Source organism: Manis pentadactyla, chromosome 3, assembly GCF_030020395.1.
Source record: "Manis pentadactyla isolate mManPen7 chromosome 3, mManPen7.hap1, whole genome shotgun sequence".
Classification (NCBI taxonomy): domain Eukaryota; kingdom Metazoa; phylum Chordata; class Mammalia; order Pholidota; family Manidae; genus Manis; species Manis pentadactyla.
The window spans coordinates 199,142,261-199,162,717 of NC_080021.1; the positions used below are offsets into that span (position 1 = coordinate 199,142,261).

General features: G+C 42.8%; 1 protein-coding gene across 10 annotated transcripts in view; it reads left to right on the forward strand.

Moving 5' to 3' along the window:
- Positions 1-20,457, forward strand: part of PALM2AKAP2 (PALM2 and AKAP2 fusion) — a 424,280-nt gene that overhangs the window by 310,061 nt on the left and 93,762 nt on the right. Inside the window, exon 1 of one of the 10 annotated variants that reach the window (XM_036903349.2) lies at positions 12,735-12,893. The exons of the other annotated variants lie outside the window; for them this stretch is intronic. The gene's annotated coding sequence lies outside the window, so the exon portion shown is untranslated. Of the gene's footprint in view, positions 1-12,734; positions 12,894-20,457 lie in introns of those variants that run through there. 10 annotated transcript variants of the gene reach the window in all.

The window sequence follows — 20,457 nt, forward strand, 5'->3', positions numbered from 1 at the left end:
GAATTGCTTAATGCATTTGATTATTGTTGGTTTGAGATTATTTGTGGTTTTCGATTCTTTTAATAAAAAACTATTATTATGACTTTATTCATTTCATGATGACAATATACTAAGGTTTAAATCAGATAGATAAACAGTTTCAGCTCATGCAGTATACCAATGACCTACCAGTACTTCTTTCCTGATATACTTTTCCCCTAGAAATAAAGGCTTCTAAGCCTTACCCACTTCAAGATCTGTATTCACAAAGTGAAACGGTGGGAAACTCTGCCCCATTTGTCTGTTTGTTCTGCTTAAATAAAAAAACAAAAGCCAAACAAGCAAAAAATTCATTTTTCTCCATCTGGGCATGTTCTGATTTTTCTGAAGCCCACTCTAGGATTTTCCTTTTAGCTGCACCATCAGCGATGGCCTGGTTTCATTTTCTGCAGAAAGCGTCATCATCCCAATTTTGAAAATGTTGATGAAACATTCTTTTTTTTTTTTTTTTTATTGAAGGGTAGTTGACAACAGTATTACATTACATTAGTTTCAGGTGTACAACACAGTGATTCAACATTTATATACATGATAATTCTAGGTACCAGCTATCACCATACCAAGTTGTTACAATATTTTGACTATATTCCTTATGCTATACATTACATCCCGGTTACTTATTTATTTTACAATTGGAAGTGTGTTTATATATATATATATATATATATATATATATATATATATATATATATATTTTGTGAGGGCATCTCTCATATTTATTGATCAAATAGTTGTTAACCACAATAAATTTCTGTATAGGGGGGTCAATACTCAATGCACAATCATTAATCCACCCCAAGCCTAATTTTCGTCAGTCTCCAATCTTCTGATGCATAACGAACAAATTCTTACATGGAGTACAAATTCTTACATAGTGAATAAGTTACATGGTGAACAGTGCAAGGGCAGTCCTCACAGAAGCTTTCGGTTTTGTTCATGCATTATGAACTATACACAGTCAGTTCAAATATGAATATTCATTTGACTTTTAAACTTGATTTATATGTGGATACCACATTTCTCTATTATTATTATTTTTAATAAAATGCTGAAGTGGTAGGTAGATACGAGATAAAGGTAGAAAACGGAGTTTAGTGTTGTAAGGGAGCAAATGTAGATGATCAGGTGTGTGCCTGTAGACTATGTGTTAATCCAAGCTAGACGAGGGCAATAAACATCCATGTATGCAGAAGATTTCTCTCAGAACATGAGGGGGGAGGTTCTAAGCCTCACCTCTGCTGCTCCCCATTTTCTTACCAGATGGCCCCCTGCGACTGTGCCTGTCTTAGGTTGTTCCTCCCTTGAGGAATCTTACTCGTCTCTGGCTAACCAGTCATCTTCCGGGGCCATACAGGGAAATGTTAAGTTGGTAAGTGAGAGAGAAGCCTTATTGTTTGAAAACATTCTTGTGCCTTTACCAATGCTATTACTTGGTAAAATTCCCCTCTCTCTGAGTGGTCATCTGCGAAAAGACATGACGCTAGCCTGGTTATTCCCAGCAAAAGTCCTGACACATTCACAGATATTTCCTGAATACACTAGTGCATTTCCTCCCATGTACATTTCTAACGTTCCAATGGTGGGACCAACTAATGATGATGAAGCTCTGGAAATAGCCTCTGTCCATGTATACATCAGAGCCCATTTGCAGATAGGCCTGTCTTCATGTGAAGGGTTCATTTGCAAGTAGTAAGTCTACAGCTTCCCACAGACCTAAGGCAAGCAAGCCAAACACAGAACTCATTGGCAGAAACCATCAGTTTTTTGTGCTCTTGGAAAGTTGCCAATCTAGTTCCCACTTAAGCAGGGGTTTGCCTGCCCAGTTAACTTATTAATAAATTAACATCGTTGTCCAGAAAGGTTTGGAATAGCCACAGGTTATTCCTAAAAAAACAAATTATTCATGTGACTGTTTACAATTGGCCTTGTCCTTCTGAAACAAGTTGGGTATCACAGAGCTGTCATACATCTTGAGTGTAATTAATGTCTGTTGGGCTGATAGGCAGAAAGATGTTGCTTCATTATATAAGTGCTTAAGAGTGTTTCAGTGAGCACCTCGTGTTCTTCTCAGTAAATTATCAAAGGCCTTCCTTTGCCATCTCTTTCTTCTGCCCATCCTCCAATGGCCTTCCTTCTTGCTTTTTTGTGTTGTAGTGAAACCATGTAGTTAACATGGTGAAAATCATGACATACATGTAAGTTGCATGTAAAAAGAGAAAACATGCACAGACAAGATGATTGATCCATTGGCTAGGAGAACAGACTGCAAACACTAATAGGTTGACATACTAAGAGCTGGGTTGTTTAAATCTCCCTTGAGCTTCCTACTACCGCAACAATTTAGAAATGAGTCAGTGGAGATATGACATGTATTTTAGCTCAGCATTCTTATGTCTAGTTTTGAAAAGGAAAGATACCAGCTGCTGTAATCCCGGTTCCATCTCCCAAAGAGAGCTGGGCTAGCGGGCACGGGACTGGATTCTTCATCAGACTCTCCATCTGGCTCATAGACTGTAAGTTTTAGTCTCGAACATGATGACTTTTCTAGTGAATTTCCATTTGCACAAATGAATAATGAGGATAGCATTTATTATAATATCTATTAAATAATATTCATTTATTCTAATTTATTGAGAACTTTCTGTGTATCAGGCATTGCCCTGGATGCTTAGGGTATTATATTATTTAATTCTTAAATAATTAAAGAATTAACAGAGATAGACACTATGAGTTAGATACTATAAGAATCTCCAATTTACAGAGGAAGAAAAGGGACAGAGAGACTAACTAACTTGTCCAAGGACACAGCCAAGCAGATTCAGAGCCCAGATTGAATGAAAGAGCCCTAGATCTTAATGACCATGTCAGAGCGCTTCTCCTGATAGAACAAAATGATGGTGCTTGTATGAAAACATATAAAGTAGGTCTCACAGTCCCTGATCAATAAGGGAGCTCTTATGTTTTGTTTGCATTTGTTCTTCAAATGTAAAACTGGAGTTTACCAGGTGGGGTGAGATTAGATTTTCATCTTAAAGGTTGTTTTCTAGACTTGCCTTTGGGTCTTCATCCTGTGGATATTCTGATCACATTTTTCATTATTATTCTACTGCAGTAATTCATGAAGAAGATGAAACAGAACTGCCTCTTCAGTAAATGAGGGAAGCTGGGCCTACTGTGAATAAATAGACATTTCATTGAATTTGGAGAAATTCAGCATACAAATGCCCTGTAATTTTTATTAGGAGACCAGTATACCTACCATGCTTGCACTTTGGGCAATTTTTTTAAAGTTTGTGCTAACATGTCTGCATTTCTATTTTATACAGCATCTGTTGACTATTAGGTAAAAAAAATCAATGTATTGGATATCGTGTTGTGTGTTCTTTTATGTGGTATACCATATTTAAACAGGTTCAAATTGGGAGGGTGATTTTTCAAATTAATGTCAAATCCTTTAGCAGTTTTGAAAATAAAAGCTTACTTAAGTTGAGAAATACGTGAGCATTTATCCACTAAGTCATTATTTTTATTATTCTTAATATGCTTTAAATATGTTGGTTCTTGCAAAGGAATATGAACAAAACCCAAATATGAAAAAAATTTCCAAGTTTTTATTGTTTATCCCATGAGTGACTTAGGAAAATCCCTGTTTAGAGAAATGGCATTGCAAAAGAGGCAAAGAAGCCTTTTCTTCTTCAAATAAAAAATGCATCCTTGTTTCTAAGCATTTTTCATCGTATTTGACAAGTTTATTAAAATAGACTGTTTTCCTCCAAGCTGATTTTGTGAAACTTTATCGTCTAATAGTCTTGACCCACCTTCCTATTTTCTTCTCTCTCTCTCCCTGCTCTACCTCCCTTTCTCCTTCCTTCCATCTTCCCTCTCTATCTTCCTCCTTTGCTTCTTTTTTCTCTTTTGTTTCCTGCCTCCTCCCTGCCCCCTCCAGCACTCCCTTTCTTTTTCCCAGCATCACTAAGGGCCAGGCACTTTATCACTTTACCTTCATTATTTCATTTAACATAACTGCTCCATGAGTTAGGTACCCTTACTTGTCCCCTCTGTACATCAGGTGAAGCAGCTGATGCTCAGAGAAAGTAACTTTCCCAAGGTTGTGAAATCTGGGAGATTAGTCAGTGTCTGATCCTAGGTCTGTAATAGTCCAGAGCCCTCAGTCTATTGCTTTCCATACAGTAAGTTGGTATTTCTTTTATAATTGGGAAAACATTTTAATTATAATGTCATGACAGGAAAATAGGTGTGATCCTCTAGGAGAAGGAATGAGTCAAGGACTGATCTGATCTAAGATGACTTTGGCTTTTTGGACTGGCCACAGGGAAGTTACAGAGCAGCAGACTGGCACAAATGAATAGTAACCAATAGCTGACACCTACTGAGAATCTAAGGCTTGACTGATGTGGGTTTTATGTCCTTTCTAAGCATTAGCTCATCCAATGCTCACCACAAACTCGATACTATATACTTGTGCCCATTTTAAAGACTAGGAAACAGGCACAGGGAATAAAAGAACCTGTGGAAGGTCCCACCTGGAATCAGTGCCTGGCTGCATGTGCTGCTAACCATAATGCCAGACCACCTCTTGCCTGTGATCTGCACCCTCCTCCTTTTCTCAGAAAATGCTGAGCCAGTTAGCTTCACAACCCACCATTCACTCGGAGCTCAGATTCTTAGCAAAGAAAAGACCACAGAGTATGTTTTCCCCATGGAGGGAATCAGTAACTTTCAACCCACAGATTCGTTGCAAAAGTGACATGTCTGAAAGGAGCTGTGTTTGTGATTAAGAAGTTAAAGGGAGAAGAATGCCACAGATAATAGGAGAGAAAAAGGAAAGGCCAAGTGAATTCACCCATGGTAAATGTTAGAAATTTAAGGGTCAGTGTGATCCTTTCACATGAAATACTAAATTCTCCTTGGAAATTGCCTTATGGGAAAATCAAGTTTGTTTGGTGTTTGAAAAGTACAATTTTGTTCAGTGTTTGAAAAGTTCAAGAACTACTTTACCCAATGTACTTTAAAAGGCAGTTTGGGTGAGTTCACTTTGATTTTTGAAAAGATATTTCCTAGTAACTTGATCAAAGGGGGATTTTTGAACTTGTTAAAAAGAAAAACTTATTGTAATGATTTATGATCAGAGTGTTGTTGGAGAGAATGACAGATGCTAAATCATCAGGTGATGGGGGATTTTATTGACAAAAGAGGACAATAGTCTGGAAGAAGCAGTAAGAACACCCATCCCACCTCCTGGCTCAGTGGTTCCAGGTGACAGAAATGGAGAACACTCAACTTGGTTCACTGCCACATCGGCAGCACCTACAGTGGGGCCCTCATACATGGTAGGATCTTAATGTGTGTGGAATGAATGAATGATTGAATGATAAGGAATTCTAATTTTGGCAAGTGGAACCATTGGCGAGTGGTTCAGGAAGCTAACTCGGGTGCATTGTGAGAGGTGGGCAAGATGAGGGAGAAACCAGCGGCAGAGCAAGCTGTTAAGCAGCCACTGAAAAGTCTCTGATACTTTGATAAGCCCTCACCCATGCCAGCCACATAAAGTGAATGCCTGTTATAAACCAGCAGCAGCAGCCATCTAAGCACACAGTTCTCGTCTCAATGCTTGCCTATCTTATCTCAACCCATCTATTAATTACTTAACAGTGCACACTGTGCTTCTCGAGGCCTCAGCCCTTCACAGGAGTTCCAGGCTGCTTGTGAACCCTGGCAGCTTTACTCCTTTATGTTACCTGTCTGGCTTCTGAAGTTATTTGAATTTGCTGAGCCTGCTTCTAAAATCAGCTGGGTGGTGGTCTAAAAAGACAAGGAGAGAAAGAAGAAGAGAGGAGGGAGAAAGGAAGGAAAGAAGAGAAAGAAAGGAACAGACAAGGAGGAGAGAGAGGGATGGGGAGCTGTAAAGAAGGCAAAGGCATTTACTTGAAGAGGTAGAGAATCTGCACAGATAATGTGGGTATTATGCTTCGGTTGACTCTGTCATAAGCTATTGTGGTTTCTAAAGCCATTTTCATTGGCGTGGTACCATCCCAACAGAAGCTTTCAATATCCTGTAGAAGCTACAAACAATCTCCATATTTAAATGACCTTAAAATTTAGTGGTAACCTTAAAATTAAGTAGTTAACTCTCTGTACATACATTTAAAATGCCTTCACAGTAGAGCCCATTATCTTCAGTGAACTTAATACCAAGATAAGTAATTTAATACATTCAATATCATTGAAGGAAAAAGCCTGTTTTCTCATTGGATAATTCTCAATTTAAAACATTCTATGAATAGGTCAGCAGCTACTGCAAAGACTCCCTCTGCAATAATTAGAATTATGAAAATATAAAATGTCAAGGTTTAGTCTTTTTTTCCCCCCTAATATTGCTGACAATCCTTCTTTCCATAAATTACCAGTCTGTACTTACAAGCTCTGAGTAAAACCCATGGGAATTACTGGGAAAATGTTACAGTCCCATTTTCTAAAACCTAAAAAATAATTCCCTATCTTACCGAAAATTGAAAAGGAACTAAACTCCATGGGAACTGAAAGGTAGTTTTGCATTTAAAACATGGATCATGAATGTGAAACAAATTCACTGAGTTTATTGAGCAAACACTGTCCTCCAGGACGCTGCACCAGGGGCACTGTTTGCCAGCATCCCATCTGTGAACAGGATGTGTACATTCCAAGTATATTCAGCATATTTTATGTTTTCGGTGTCATGCTTCAAGAGTACCATGTTTTATGCCATGTCTCCATGAGGACATGAATTCTGGAGTGTTTACCAGATTTTTAAAAAATGTTTCAGTTGTTAAAATTCTCAGTCAAGAAACAAAGAACTTGGCTTTGTTGTTGTTAATTACCAAAGTAACCCACGAGAACATTCCTGTCACTGGCACAGAAGCTTTGAGACCTTTGGGACTGAGGATGTGGGACCCACAGTAGTGCTGGTCAGCCAGCTGCGCCTTCTAGCTTCCCTCTCCAGGGGGACTCTGTCCTCTGCGCTCTCTCACCCTTCCACCTGGCCTTTCTCCTCCACAAATAGGCTTTTTCCTCCATCCTTTCCAACACAGGGCTTCCCGTGGTGCTGCTTTTCATTGATAATAGTAGTTTGGAATAGTGTATGACTTTCTTTTTCTAAGGGTACCATGAAAATATATACCACACTGGACATTCTGGATAATACAATGTCACTTTGTCAAGGTGGAGAAGGCACTGTCCAACTGCAACATGGGACAAAATGAAAACAATTAGATGAGCACATACTGCCTTTGGGATGGGGGAAGTTTTGTTGGATCTTTTAAAGGTCTTTTGAAAAAAAGAATTGCAAGTGGCTGGGGTGAACGTAATCCGGTCACCATTTCCTTGAGGTAAGAGGATTTGGCAAAGAGAGGCCAAGTGTGAGGATACAGGGAAAGGAAATAAATGTGGAGCAGGCAGGAAAGGAACTTACTGGGACACAGGAAGTCAGAGACCCTGGAGAGGAAGGGAAGGAAAGGCAGGCACAAACCAGGCTAAGAATGGGAGTAAACACAGCCCAAGAGCCAAGTGTTCTCATATGACACTGTCCATATCTCTGTGTCTGCTTGCTTTCTCCTTCCCCTGCCTAAGGATGATTGCATCCACCCCAAGTGGTTCTCAAACCAGGCTCTGTAACAGAGTCATGTAGAAAGCTTAAACAAATACAGATTCCTGGGCCCCAGATCTTCTAGGGAAATGAATCCAGAATTTTTTGTTTTGTTTTCCAGCTGCTCTCAGTGTGAGCTAGCTTGGGAAACACCGATTTGCCAAGTCTTAAAAGCTGACCACTCCTGAGCACCCATGCCTGACCTTAGAGAAGAGATGATTTTGAAAAGAAGGCTTTTTAATCTGATAAAACACAAACTCTAAGTCAAAACAAACAGATGATAGACTGACACATATCAGTCTTACACGTGTGCATTCACAAAGTTGATGGTTAAAACAGTCTCCGGATAGATCAGACCTTCTATGAAAAAGCTACATTATCTAGAGATGACCTTTTTACCTTTAAATAAGAATCAGAGATCAGAGGAGAAATGTCTTAGGTGGGAAATACATAAACATATGGATGAATAGAGTAAAACCACTATTTGAATCAGAAAGCAAGCAAATGATCTTCCTGAACCCTAAGACTAGTTGGTTGGCTATCCCAAGTCCTGCAACCTGCCGGGATAGATCTTTCCTTTTATATTTAAATTAAAATTACTTGGGCCCCTACTGACAAAGTGTTTGAGGAAAGCTAGTACTAATCCCACTGTTTTTATGGATTTTTAACTCAAGTCGTGTGGGTTTAACTCCCCTGCTCACCTTCTTGTTCGAATTTCCTATTTTTGTCTGAATTCTTAATCTCACATCCATCTTGCCTGATATCCACCAGGTGCCATGTAAACCCCTTGCCTTTGGTTCTCCACATAAATGGTATTTTCAGAGGCCTAGGGGATTACCAGAAGTGTTTACATTACAGCATAGCACAGCAAACAATTCTAAAAGCATATGTTAAATACTCTTTCTTTTGGCCTTCTCTGTGATCAGGAACTTGTTATTCACTGACTCTTCCCACCATCCTAATCTTTCATCTGACTCCATAGGTTTTATAAGCTTCTGAATTCCAAAAGGGAATTGCACTTGGACAATATATAAACGTTTCTTACCTCAAAAGATATTAGAAATTGTCTTCCAATTGATTAATATCAATTTCTATCCCCATCAACAGAGTACAGTCATTAAATTTTCATCATTTCCTCATCAATAATACATAATATTTGTGTTTTATGTATTTACCAATGTTATACATAAAATATATTGTCCCACTATTTTCGCTTGCATTTCTTTAATTATGAAGAGTTTGAGCATCTTTTTATAAGTTCAATGACCAGTTATACTTATTTATCTATAAACTACTGTTTTTTTCTATTAGGTATGTGGTGTTTTCAATTTTCTTATTGATTTGTAAGAACTCTTTGCATATTAGAAATAGTAACCAACATTATGTATGTTGCAAATATTTTTCCCAGTTTATTTCTTCTCTTAGATTTTCAGTGGTGCATCTGGTCCCATGGGGATGCCCTTGGGATTGGAATTGTCCCTAACTTTCCAATGACCTTACCTGGTGCTTGGTGGGGAAGCCCCACAGAATGGATTATTGGTTTGATGTGGGACAACCTTTCTAGTGTTGGTTTTATTTGTTTTTCCTTCTTTTTCCTTTTTTTTTCCCCCTAGCAAACCTTTTTTCAGTAGGATCCAACATTTGAAGATTACACCCCTCTGATGCCTTTTGGTCTTTCTCCTTGCTAGGAGGAGGAAATGGCAAATCCTCTTTTATGATAAATCTTGGTCCTGCCTTTGTTTTACAGATTAGCTCCGTGAGGCATTCCTGAGACTTCTTTTCAGCATCTACTTGTCTCTAAATTTGGGGACAGGAGGCTGTTGCTAAACCATTTTTTTCTGGATTTGGTTCATTTTGCTCAGATTGGGGAGAGGGAAAGAAGAGACTTTGTCAATCTCTGTTTATGCTGATCTCCTTTCCTAGCAACCTCTGCTTTACTTTTGGTATCTCTCTAGTACGTTCATTCTATTTCTTGGATCTCCTGGAGGCCACACTTGCTTAGGGGCACAGTTTAAGGTGGGTGGGCCAGCAGCATGGCAGAGGCAAAATGAGCACAAATATACAGTTAGGCCATACTGAAAGAAATCCTGATCTCCCTTCTTGCCAAGCACAATTTCCATAGAAAGTTTTGTGTCCTAGATGGTGTAGGGCCTTTGGGAGCATTTAACATTTACATATCCTGGCCATGTTTTTTTCACAGAACTAGTAGCCTTTTATTTGCTTCAAATGTGCTTCTAATGTGCATCTAGGAGACTAAATATACTTCTTTCATAAAATGTTTTCCGCTCTAATAACAATTATAATATTAGGAGATCTGCGATGAACCCATAAACATACACTGGGTAATAAAGCCAGCCTTTCCCATTTCCAGTGTTTCTCACTTTCATGTTCTTTAGAATCACCTGGGAGCTGTTAAGACAATTTCCCTAGCCCTGTCCCCAGAGATTCTGACTTAGTAGGGAAAGGTGGAGCTCAGGAATCAGCATTTTTAATAAGCAAAGAGGTGGTTCTGGTATCTGTGGTCCTTAATACTAGCTTGGAGTACAGGGCAAGATACCACAACCTTGGTACTATTGACATTTGGGACACGATAATCCTTTATTGTTGGGGGCTATTTTGTACACGTTGGGATGTTAGCAACACCCCTGGCTTCTATCCGTTAGATGCCAATGGCATTCACCCCACTCCCATCATGACAAAGATGTCTCTGGACATTGCCAAAATACCTGGGGGTGGGGTGTCAAATCACCCTTGATTGAGAACCACTGACCTAGGGGAAAATAAATGAGAAAATGTTGAAAATCGTTTTTACTTTCACATGCAGATGTTCCTATTCTTGCATTGATCTCACTGAACAAATTAAATAAATATTTCTGAGCACCTGCAATGTACCAACTCTCTTATATTAAAAATGTTTATGTTACTCATGCCTACCTCTTTAATATCACATGGAAAGAAGGAAAATGTTCTTGTAAATTAATTTGCATGAAACAAGCTTTTTTTCCCCCAAAATTTAATGTTTCCAGTAGTTTTCTGTAGGCTCTACCAGGGCTTTGACATTAATAGTAATGAAAAGTCAATATTAATTAATATTTTAAAATTAAATTAATGTTAACATGGACACTGCTTTAGGGAAGAAGTAATTCGGAAGAAAGCTAGTGTGAATTGCTGTACTCTTTCTAACAATGAAACAAACTTGATTTGTAAATTTTACACTTATTCTAATTTAGGAACATGTGATGATGCACCTGGCATAAGACTATTCATAAAATCTCACCTCTGCTGTAATTTTAGAATTTTTCCTCGGAGAGTCTATGGTCCATATAAATAAATAACTGTACCTAACCCTGCTCATTTCGGTGTGAGTTTTTCACATGATGGTAAAATGTTAAAAATAGATCACGATGTATATGGCACTCAGATATTTGTCCTTAAGTCAGGGAGGGAGGAGAAGAACTGAAAGGAAGGGAGGGAGGAAGGAAGAAAGGAAGGACAGAGGGACGAGGGAGGAAGGGAGAGAGAGAGAGAGAGAAGGGGAGAAAGGAAAGATGGACGGGAGAAAGGGAGAAAGAAAGAAACAGAAAAAAAGAGATTGAGGATGAAGCTCTGTAATCTCAGCCACAGGTCAGTAAATTCCACTGAAATTCAAGAGTGTAGGAGACAAACAGACAAAAAGGCTGGGGAAACAATTCCTAAATGCCAAGGAAAAGAAGCCTATTGACAGTCAGGTTCCCCGAGGAGAACCGCTGATGTCTCCATTGTAGAGGGCCTCCCTCCCCTCCGTAAAGGTGTGAATAACACTCGAGACAGGAAAGAAGCCTTTTCTCCGCAGGGGGCTGTTTTTCACGTGTCATTAGCGAGGACAGGCTTTCTGGGCAGTGTCCGATGATATCATTTCTTTGTGTTGGAAATCAAAGATCTTTGTGGATAAAGAAGAAAAACCCGGAAAGACACAGCAGTTGCCTTTCCCTGCTGCGTTTGGCAAGAGGAATTCAGTCTCAGAAGAGGACCCAGGACCTTGGCTAGCGGTTCAGAAAGAAGCAGGCGAAACCCAAAGGGGAGTTAGAGGCTCAAACTTGCAAAGCTGTAGAGAGAAACATTGAGAAAGCGAAAACTCTGATCTTGCCTAGTAGAAAACTGAATTCAAGAAATTTGACTTTATATTATTTTCCTCTGCAGAGAAGGTGAAGAGTAAGATAACTGCTTGCTTCTTTAAAATGCCGTTTTCTGTTGGGGTGTTTCTGTGTACTCAAAATTTTTAGACAGTCCATTTTCAAGGCATTATTAACATCACTTAAATATTCATGATGGGGGAGGGGACTACATACTGAAATTTCAGACTCAGGAGCGAGGGATGGCTGGCCACCGCCTGATCGAGCCCCACCCTATGTATCAGCTGCCTTTCTCCCCCGCGGCTTTGTTAACACAGGCGCCTTGACACCAGGTCACCGGCTGCCACAACCGGAGGGCAGCGTGAAGGCTTTGGCGAGCCAGTGAGCCGGAAGCACCCACACCTCGGCCTCTGAGCCGCCTCAGGGCCCATCCCTGTCCCAAAGGCACTTCCTAACTGCTCCTCGCGGTTGTACTTACCCGGGGACCCTCGTGGTGCTGGGTAAGGGGTAAGGGACTCGCTCCCCCCTCGGGTAGGTACTCAGCAGCGCCTGGCGTTGTGAGCGCCCACACGCACCAGCACACGTACACATGCACTCGTGTACACCAACACGTCTACAGGCACACACACCGACACGCCCACCCGTGTTGTATCCAGGTACGACAAATCCAGACAGAACCCACTGCCTAGTGGGGAAATACTCGGCTTCACCTGCGCCATCCTTCTCTCCCTCCACCCCACCATTTCTCCATCCCTCCAACCTATCCATTCATTCATTTCTTGGTTTCTTGGTTTGTGTGCATGGACTCTGGCAAAGCCACAGAGACGTGCGTTTGAGTGGGGAGGTGTGTGTGGGCGCGGAGGGGCGGGCCGCGGGCGCCGGCAGGGGGCGGGGAAGGGGCGGGTCCCGAGAGGGCGGGCGGCGCTCCCCGCCCTCCAGCGCGCCCCGCGGCCGCGGCTCCCGGCAGATGCGCTGGCCCCGGCTCGGGGCTGCCGCACGCCTTGCCTTGGAGGCTCTTGGATGCTCCAAGGAGGAGGCAGTGGCCGCGAGGCGCTGGAGCGGAGCGGGAGGACTGCGCCCCCGGGATCCCGCGCCCAGAGGTGGGTATCCCAAGCTGGGGCTCGGCAGCCCGGACACCACTGCCACGGGGCTTACTCCAGGTGCTGGAGCCTCTTGCATGGGGAAAAGGTGGCCCCGGAGCGATTGGAGGAATGGGGAGTCCTTTGAAGCACCGCGGACTTTAAATGGCATTTAGCACCCTTGCCTAGCGGAGCTGTGTTGGTAGAGGGCCTGGCTCGGAAGGGCTGAGGCCATGTGGCTTTGAATTCCTAGGTTTGGGGGAGGGCCAATCCTTTGGCTGCTTTACTCAATACTTACTTTAAAAAATAAACTTAGGATACCCCCAGCTTACGCCCCAACGCACACACCCAGAGCCGGGCTGTACTGGAGAAGCAGCGAAAATCAAACAGCCGTGGCCCCCTTCCAGGTCTCGGAGCTGCGGTGGATGGAGCCACCGCTTCTAGGTCGCGAGGAAGGCGCGGGTCCTGCCTCCTTAGAGGGCGGCGCTGGAGCGTTTTCGGAAGTCTGGAGCTTCTCAGGGAGACACAGAGTCGAGGGAGGTCCGGGTTCCCCAGCAGTCAGAACCTTTTCGGTGTGGGGTCCGGAGAGCGGAACGCCGGAGATGGTGCTGGAGCGGGCAGCAGCCTTTCGGCGCGAGGACAGCAGGGCTCTTAGCTGAGCCTGGAAGTTTGTGGCCTGAGGCTGGGACGGCAGCTGTTAGGATCTGGTGTTTTATCACAGATAAAGCCGGGTTCATGTCTTTGGGCCCTTTGTGGGGACACTCTGGGGAGTTGAAGGGGCGGATCGTGGTGGTGCGCGCTGGGCAAACTGCCTGTAATCCGGGTGGAGGCGGCGCGTCCGCAGCGATGGGAGCAGGGAGTAGTGGCGGCCCTGAGAAATTCTAGAGAAACGCAGTGGAGGGCAGGGGACTGAATCGAAGTCCGTGAGAGCGGGAAGCCTTGGAGTCGGCGGGAGAGGCGGGGTGAGAACTGAAGGCAGAGGGCCGACCGAGTGCGGCGGGAGCGAGGCAGTGCGCAGGACAGGCAGCCGGTGACCAGCTCGCCTGCACTGACTCCCGGCGCTTGCCAGCCCTAGGAATCCTTCCCCAGTCTGCAAAAAGGGGGCGTCTGGGAGGGAGGTGACTCGCTTGGAGAGACGGTGGATCGTCTCTCCAGAAGCCGTGAAGCCAGTTTCCCTCGAGGGTCGTAGTGGTTTGGCCCTGATGGGCTGTGTTGGCAGCTGTAGCAGTTTTAAGAGTGCGCCATTAATTTGGGCAGACTTCCTCTTTTTATCCCTCCTAGATGCATTTACCTCTGAAAGGAGACTACACACATGTACAACCTATACATCTGTCTATATAGTATATTTTTGAGTCTGCGAAAAAAATTAACTTCTCAGAGGAAGCGCTCTTCTATCTTCGCAGGTTTGCAGGCTCCTGGAGGTTGTATTAGTACAAACTCACCACTCAGTAATCCCAGGGCATTTATTTTCTTGGCTTTTTTCTCATTAAAGAGAGTTTACGTAAGCATCTCACTTTTCTTCCTGGAAATGGTCCCAATTTAATTGAACACCCTGTACTTCTGGCAGCATCCCCAACATTGATCAATAAAATTTCAGAGGATATACCTAGAAATGCTGTATATTTAGTAAGGAGTCTGTTTCTTTAAAGTTCTTTTAAGAGTTAAAATTTGCCCTAAAGCACCTTTTAAGCCACTGTGCATTACCTGCTCTCTCCTCCCCAGTCTGACACAGGCTCTTTGCAGAAAGAGCGTCTTCTCCTGTGAGTGGGCGCACAAGGGTCATGTGGACCCTGCAGTTATTTTGGGCTGTGCCAGTGAAATTAGTCATGAGCCAGGAAAAATGAAAGTAATACTATTTGGGTCTCCTGATCCGCTAACTAGCAGACTTAAGTTAAGTGCTGAGATGCTTCTCTGGCAGGGAAGTTCATTTCTGTTTCTTGATGGTCTGCTGAGGTGGTCGCCTGAAAAGCATGGCTGGGCTTTGAGATGGGACAGACATTTGGAAATACCCATTATCTCATGGTTCTGGCATGACAGTTGGCACAGCTTCCTGCCTGCAGAGTTCAGAGTAGTGTTGTCAGAATTTATTTCACTTTCATAAGTGGCTCATTCTCCGCAGCCTCAGGATCTCTGGTTAATATGATGAAGCAGGTTGTTTTAACTGAGTTATGGAGTGAGGGGAAAATGATCCATTGGTTGTTTTAGTTCTGAATCTTTCAATATCTTATATAGATCTTAAATATTAAATGTTACTTTTAAAAAATACTAACACCTTGGACTTTAGACTTAATAATTATTGTACAGATACTGCTCTCATAGATTTGGTGGACGCTTAAAGCATTCATGTCCTAGATTTCTATACTGTTGTCATTACAAGTCTCTGCGTATTAGAGTAATAAGAAATGATTCAAATAAAGATAAAATTGAATTTGGATGGAAGTTGTGTTGAGGGATTTTAATACTTGAAACAGGAGTGTGCTGAAAATTTACTTCTAAAGACCAAGCGGATGGTGTTTAGTTCCATTCTTTAATTTTATACATTTCTCAACACTGGTAGAATTGATGATCAATCTTGAATTAGCTTCTGGAATGGCTGTTCTTTGATCTTGAGAACATAAGCATCACCATTTGCTTCGATTATTGATCAGGGATCCTGTGCCAGCTATTGGAAATTTGAAGTAATTACCAAAAGTATTTACCACATTCAATAATTTTAGTAAATTTTGCTAGAAAACTGCATTATTTTCTTTATACTGTGCAAGGCAGAGTTCCTGTGAAGGTAAAAAAGATGGAGCTTCAGGGCCAGTCACTGGCACCAACCGTGCACCCAGTAGCACATTGGGCTTGGGCCTGAGGGAGGCAGTGCCTCCTTCAACCATGATGGGAGATACATAAACACATTCTGTCTGTGAGACAGCCTCTTTCTAAGGACATAGAAGATTGCTGCTCAAGTCTTGGACATTTGCTCTTCAAACACATTTTTCAGGAATGTCTTCGTATTGGGAAGTTGAAATCATCTCTATTCCAACAGAGAAATCCACTATTTGGTCAAAGAGAAAGTTACAGAATTTGTATATGTGATTTTAAGTGGTATTTGATTAACTAGAATACTTAAGAAATGGAGTGCTCTAAATAAATACAATAACTAAAGTTTAAATCTATGTTTTAAAAATTTGTTTCAACTTGTTGAAAGTGTTTCTAAGATGTAACGAATGGCTACCCTTGCCTGCCTACCCTCTCCCTGCCTCGGTGAGTTTTCTGTGGTGAATATGCTGTGGTCCTAATGTTGGCAGTTCAGGATTTTGTAGTCTTGGTGTGGTGACAGCATGGATGCAGATTATGACTTACAGGAGTGCAATTGTGGAACCAGCCTTTTCCAGGACAAACTTGGGGCTGGATTTTGAGAAAACTTAAATGCCCCACTCACAGGGAAGTTGAGCACTAGGGAAATGAATTAATTGAGACGTTTCCTTTTTTGTACAATAAAATGGGATGTGCTTTCTCCAGGGGTCAGTGGGGTACTTTTTTCCTGCTGGAGTAAATTCTGAGATTAAGGAGGTTCAGGGGAGGACAGACAGCATGGAGATAGGGCTAGGGCCTTGTGGGCACATACCTCTTTTTCCCATAGTGCTCCTCCCTCAAATCTAGGGCCCCTTGTAACTGATATTTGCTCCTATATTGGTGGGAGGCTCAGAGTGACGGAGGGGAGAGTACAGCCGGAGAAGATGCCCTCTGGAGGAAGAGTGAGGCTCCAGGCAGAGGACGGGGATGGTGGGTGAGACGGTGGTGCTCCCTCAAGTGTGTCCTAGGAGTTGGGTTTTGGTTGTTCTGTGTTTTAAATCCTAGAGGATACATGTCCTGGTTGAGGGGGTCATGGTGTGAATGCTGAGGAAGGAGAGAGACCTGCGGAACTCAGCAGGAAATGTCACTGTCCTTTGAACCCTTTTTTCCTTAGGAGTGTGAAGGGAGTTTTAGTGGTTGGTTTTGATGCCTGATTGGAAAGACTAGGTGAGCAGAGCCAGACACGAAGATACTGTGATGCCGTAGTTACAAAGAACCATGGCCGGGGCTGAAATACATTAGCACCTTGGCCAAGTCCTCTATAAGATCTTAAGCATGTCTCTTAAACTGAGTTGTAAGTTTCCTTCTCTATGAAAATGGTTCATAGAGAAGGAACCATTGGCTACTTTCTTAAGTTCTTTCATCTTTATGGCAGATGCAAATAAGTAAACAGTTTTTAAAGTTGATTTTTAAAGTTCCAGCAGTTGTGTAGCAGATCAATTGCTTATCCTTCATACTGATCAGATCAACAAGCTTTGAACACACAGGTTCTCCAAGCCTAACTACCACCTCCACCCCAAAGCCCCCTCCTTTGACTTGGGGAGATCTGGCTAACCACCTTCTTCTTCCTTTCCCCCCAAAGTACTTGCACTATGGAAGCTTCTTCCATTTTGCTTTACTTGCTCCTTCTTTACACTTTACACTTTACATTTAGGTCAGAAATTGCTTTTCATTGGGGAAATGCACCCAAATTATCAGGACCTTAATCCTGGGCTTTAAACTCACTCAGTGACCCATAGTGTGATAGATGGCAATGGGATTCCATCTGCAACTACTACTGCAAGATTCTTTGCCAGCTCTAATGAATTTAATCTCACTAGCATAGGAATGTGGATTAATATATTAAGTGAAGACTTGCAATGAGGGTTAAAATAAAGGTTTTCAGAAGATCCTGAGAAGCTTAGTTAATCCAGTGCTTTTTGTCTTACCATTTAACTTCTCACAGATTTGCAGTAGTTTCAGGTTGGTTGGATTATTACATAGCTCCATGATGAGGTGGCCACTCCAAAAACATTATTTTGAGTTAATTCTTCAGCTTTACCAATCATTCTTTTAAACAAATACATATAAAAGTCATCCTCCACCCTTGATCCAAACCTCTCCACCAAATTCTCTTTGCCAGCCAGCACTGGGGTCCTGGTCTAGGACGAGTCCTGTACGTTTAAGGAAGTGAGCAGGTTTGAAAAGTAGCTGGGGATTCACAGGCAACACTATTTAAAAAGCAGAACATTGTAGCACTTAGTTAATGATGCCCTTGTTAAGTTTTCTTTTTAGTCATTGTCTGCAGGAGGGAAGTCCCCTCTCAACAGATCTACAGAGGGGGACTGTCCAACTCAGGTCCAGTGAATTTCCAGTGTCTCTATTCTAAGACTGCACTGAAGACCCCATTTCTCAGGAATCTGCCTTGTTCATTTGTCGTATCTGGACATGTGGGCCAATCACCCCAGTGTCCCATGGGGATTCCTGGGATCTGGCACGGACAGTCAGGATTGCCTGTTTGGGAGGAGGCTGCATTCAGTCTTTTAAACCAGATCTCCTGGTGATGCCCAATAAAGCTTGAGAACTTACTGCCTCAGGACATGAGCCTGCAGTGGATCCAGAGTACGTCCCACCACCCCACAGATTCAGTCCCAGCTCCTTCTTAGGAGAGAAGGAAATGGGCCCTGAATCAGGTCCCTAGTGAAACTGTAAGTAAGTAGACACATCCTGACTTGCCGACCTTGAGTCTTGAGTGGTTTCCCTGCTCCAACCTGGAGGCAATCTTGAAGCTACTTCAGGAGGTCTGTGGATTCTGCTTGAGCGTTCTGCCCTGTAGAGCCCCTGAACATCTTATCATGGGATTGGTGAGAAATGAAGTTAATATATAAAGATAAATAAAAGCCAGTCCAGAAATACTAACCTGTCTTCAAACTGCGCCGGGATATATTTTTACGGCTTTGCGCACGCGTTGGCGAGGGGGCTTGAGAAGGAGCATTGAGTGTGCGGAGAAAGGAAAGGGAGCCGTGGTGCTTCTCCTGGGCGGTCAGAGGGGCCTGGACTGGAAGACTCCACGCAGTGCTTCGAGGGTTGGTAAGGTGTACAGGACAAGGTTGCCAGGACTGCCGGGTGTTTAGTCTCTTGTTGGTCAGGAGAGGAGTGTGCGCGTGGAGATGCCGCCATACCACACCAAGGACTGTGATGAGAGTGGGTTTCCTTAGGTGGCCGTCCTGTCCGTGGCCCATGATGCTTCCCCGGGGGCTTGTGAGTCTGTGGGCTGGGGCTGACTAGTGCTCCTATAGCAGAGACGAGCCCTGTGGGCTCGGGCAAAGCCCCCCACCCCAGGCAGGGGAGAGGGACAGACATTGACTGCATTTTATCCCACCCAGTGAGTTGCCCGGCATGAGCATTGCATGCAGAGCTCTGCTGGGCCTGCCTGAGCCCTGCACGTGGTTGGGGGTGCCTGTGAAGGCTTGAGGAAGGCCAACCCACACTTCCCTGGAGGCAGTTAACTGACTGCTTCTGGCTTCTCTCCCCCGATTGCATTGGCTTACATTGGCTTACATTATCATGATGTCATTTGCACAGTGGAATAATGCAGAAACTTACTTTGGAGCAGTGCTTAATATAAGTTGTGCGATACAACCTATAAACATAGAAAGATACCATTGTTTAGCATATTTTATGTATGTGGAGGATTGGGGGAGTGATTTTCCCAAAGGAATTAATTTTTTAGAAAATTCAAGTACTTCATAACCCTGAAGTCAAAAGCCCTGTATGTGGATTAAAATGAAGGTCTATGTGCCGTGTGCTGTGTGATTCCAAGCCTATTTCTAGCCTGGCAAATCAGTATTTTGCATTAGAACAGTTTATCCTTATGAAGGATAGCAAGAATTCTCTTCTGACACAATTCCTGATGAGCACAATTCACTCATTTGGGGAGGAAAATGAACAAACTGGAAAATTTGATCATATCCAAACCACTTGTGAATATTCTTGTTTGGGGTCATTTTTCCTTTAGAGAAAAGTTCAAATCTGTGTTAAATACAGCCCAGAGATGGGCCTTGAGAATGGGAGACATCGCTTTTCAATGAAATCAAATGTGTACATTGTTTCTAAATATTCTTTTTATCATATGCTTCATTATCAAAACAATTCACAGCTTCTAAAGGATGACAGATGTTATGGTATAACCAGCATAGAGGGTATAAGATAGACAAATCAAATGGGAAGAAATCCATTCATCAACCACCATTCAGAATGGAATTTAGTTTTCTCTTCTAGGGAATTCCCTCGAATCCCCAGGATGCCTTGATCTTGAGGTTTCTAGGTGTGGTGTTGGGAGGGGCTAAGAGGGAAGAGGTAGGGAATTAATATTTTTTGAGTACCAGATGCTAAATTGGTTGCTTATTTCCATTGCCTTACTTAGTTCTTCCATTCACTACCTTTTTCCAAATGAGAATGCTGAAGCACTTGGAGAGTATGAAACCAGTCAGGGGGTCCCACAGCTATACAAGGTCAGGCCAATTTACCTACCTGGCCCCCTCCTATCACTAAACCAGTGCTGTGGGGCTTTGCTGCTTGAAGTGTGTTCTGGGGACCTGTGGCATTGGCATTGCCTGGGAGATTCCTGAGCCCCATCCCAGACCTACTGAAGCAGAATCTGCAGTTTAACAAAATTCCCAGGGGTATGTATGCACATCACTTGGATTTGGAGGAGCAGTGTTTGGCAGTTACTGCTTTGGAGACTATCAAGCCTCAGGACAAG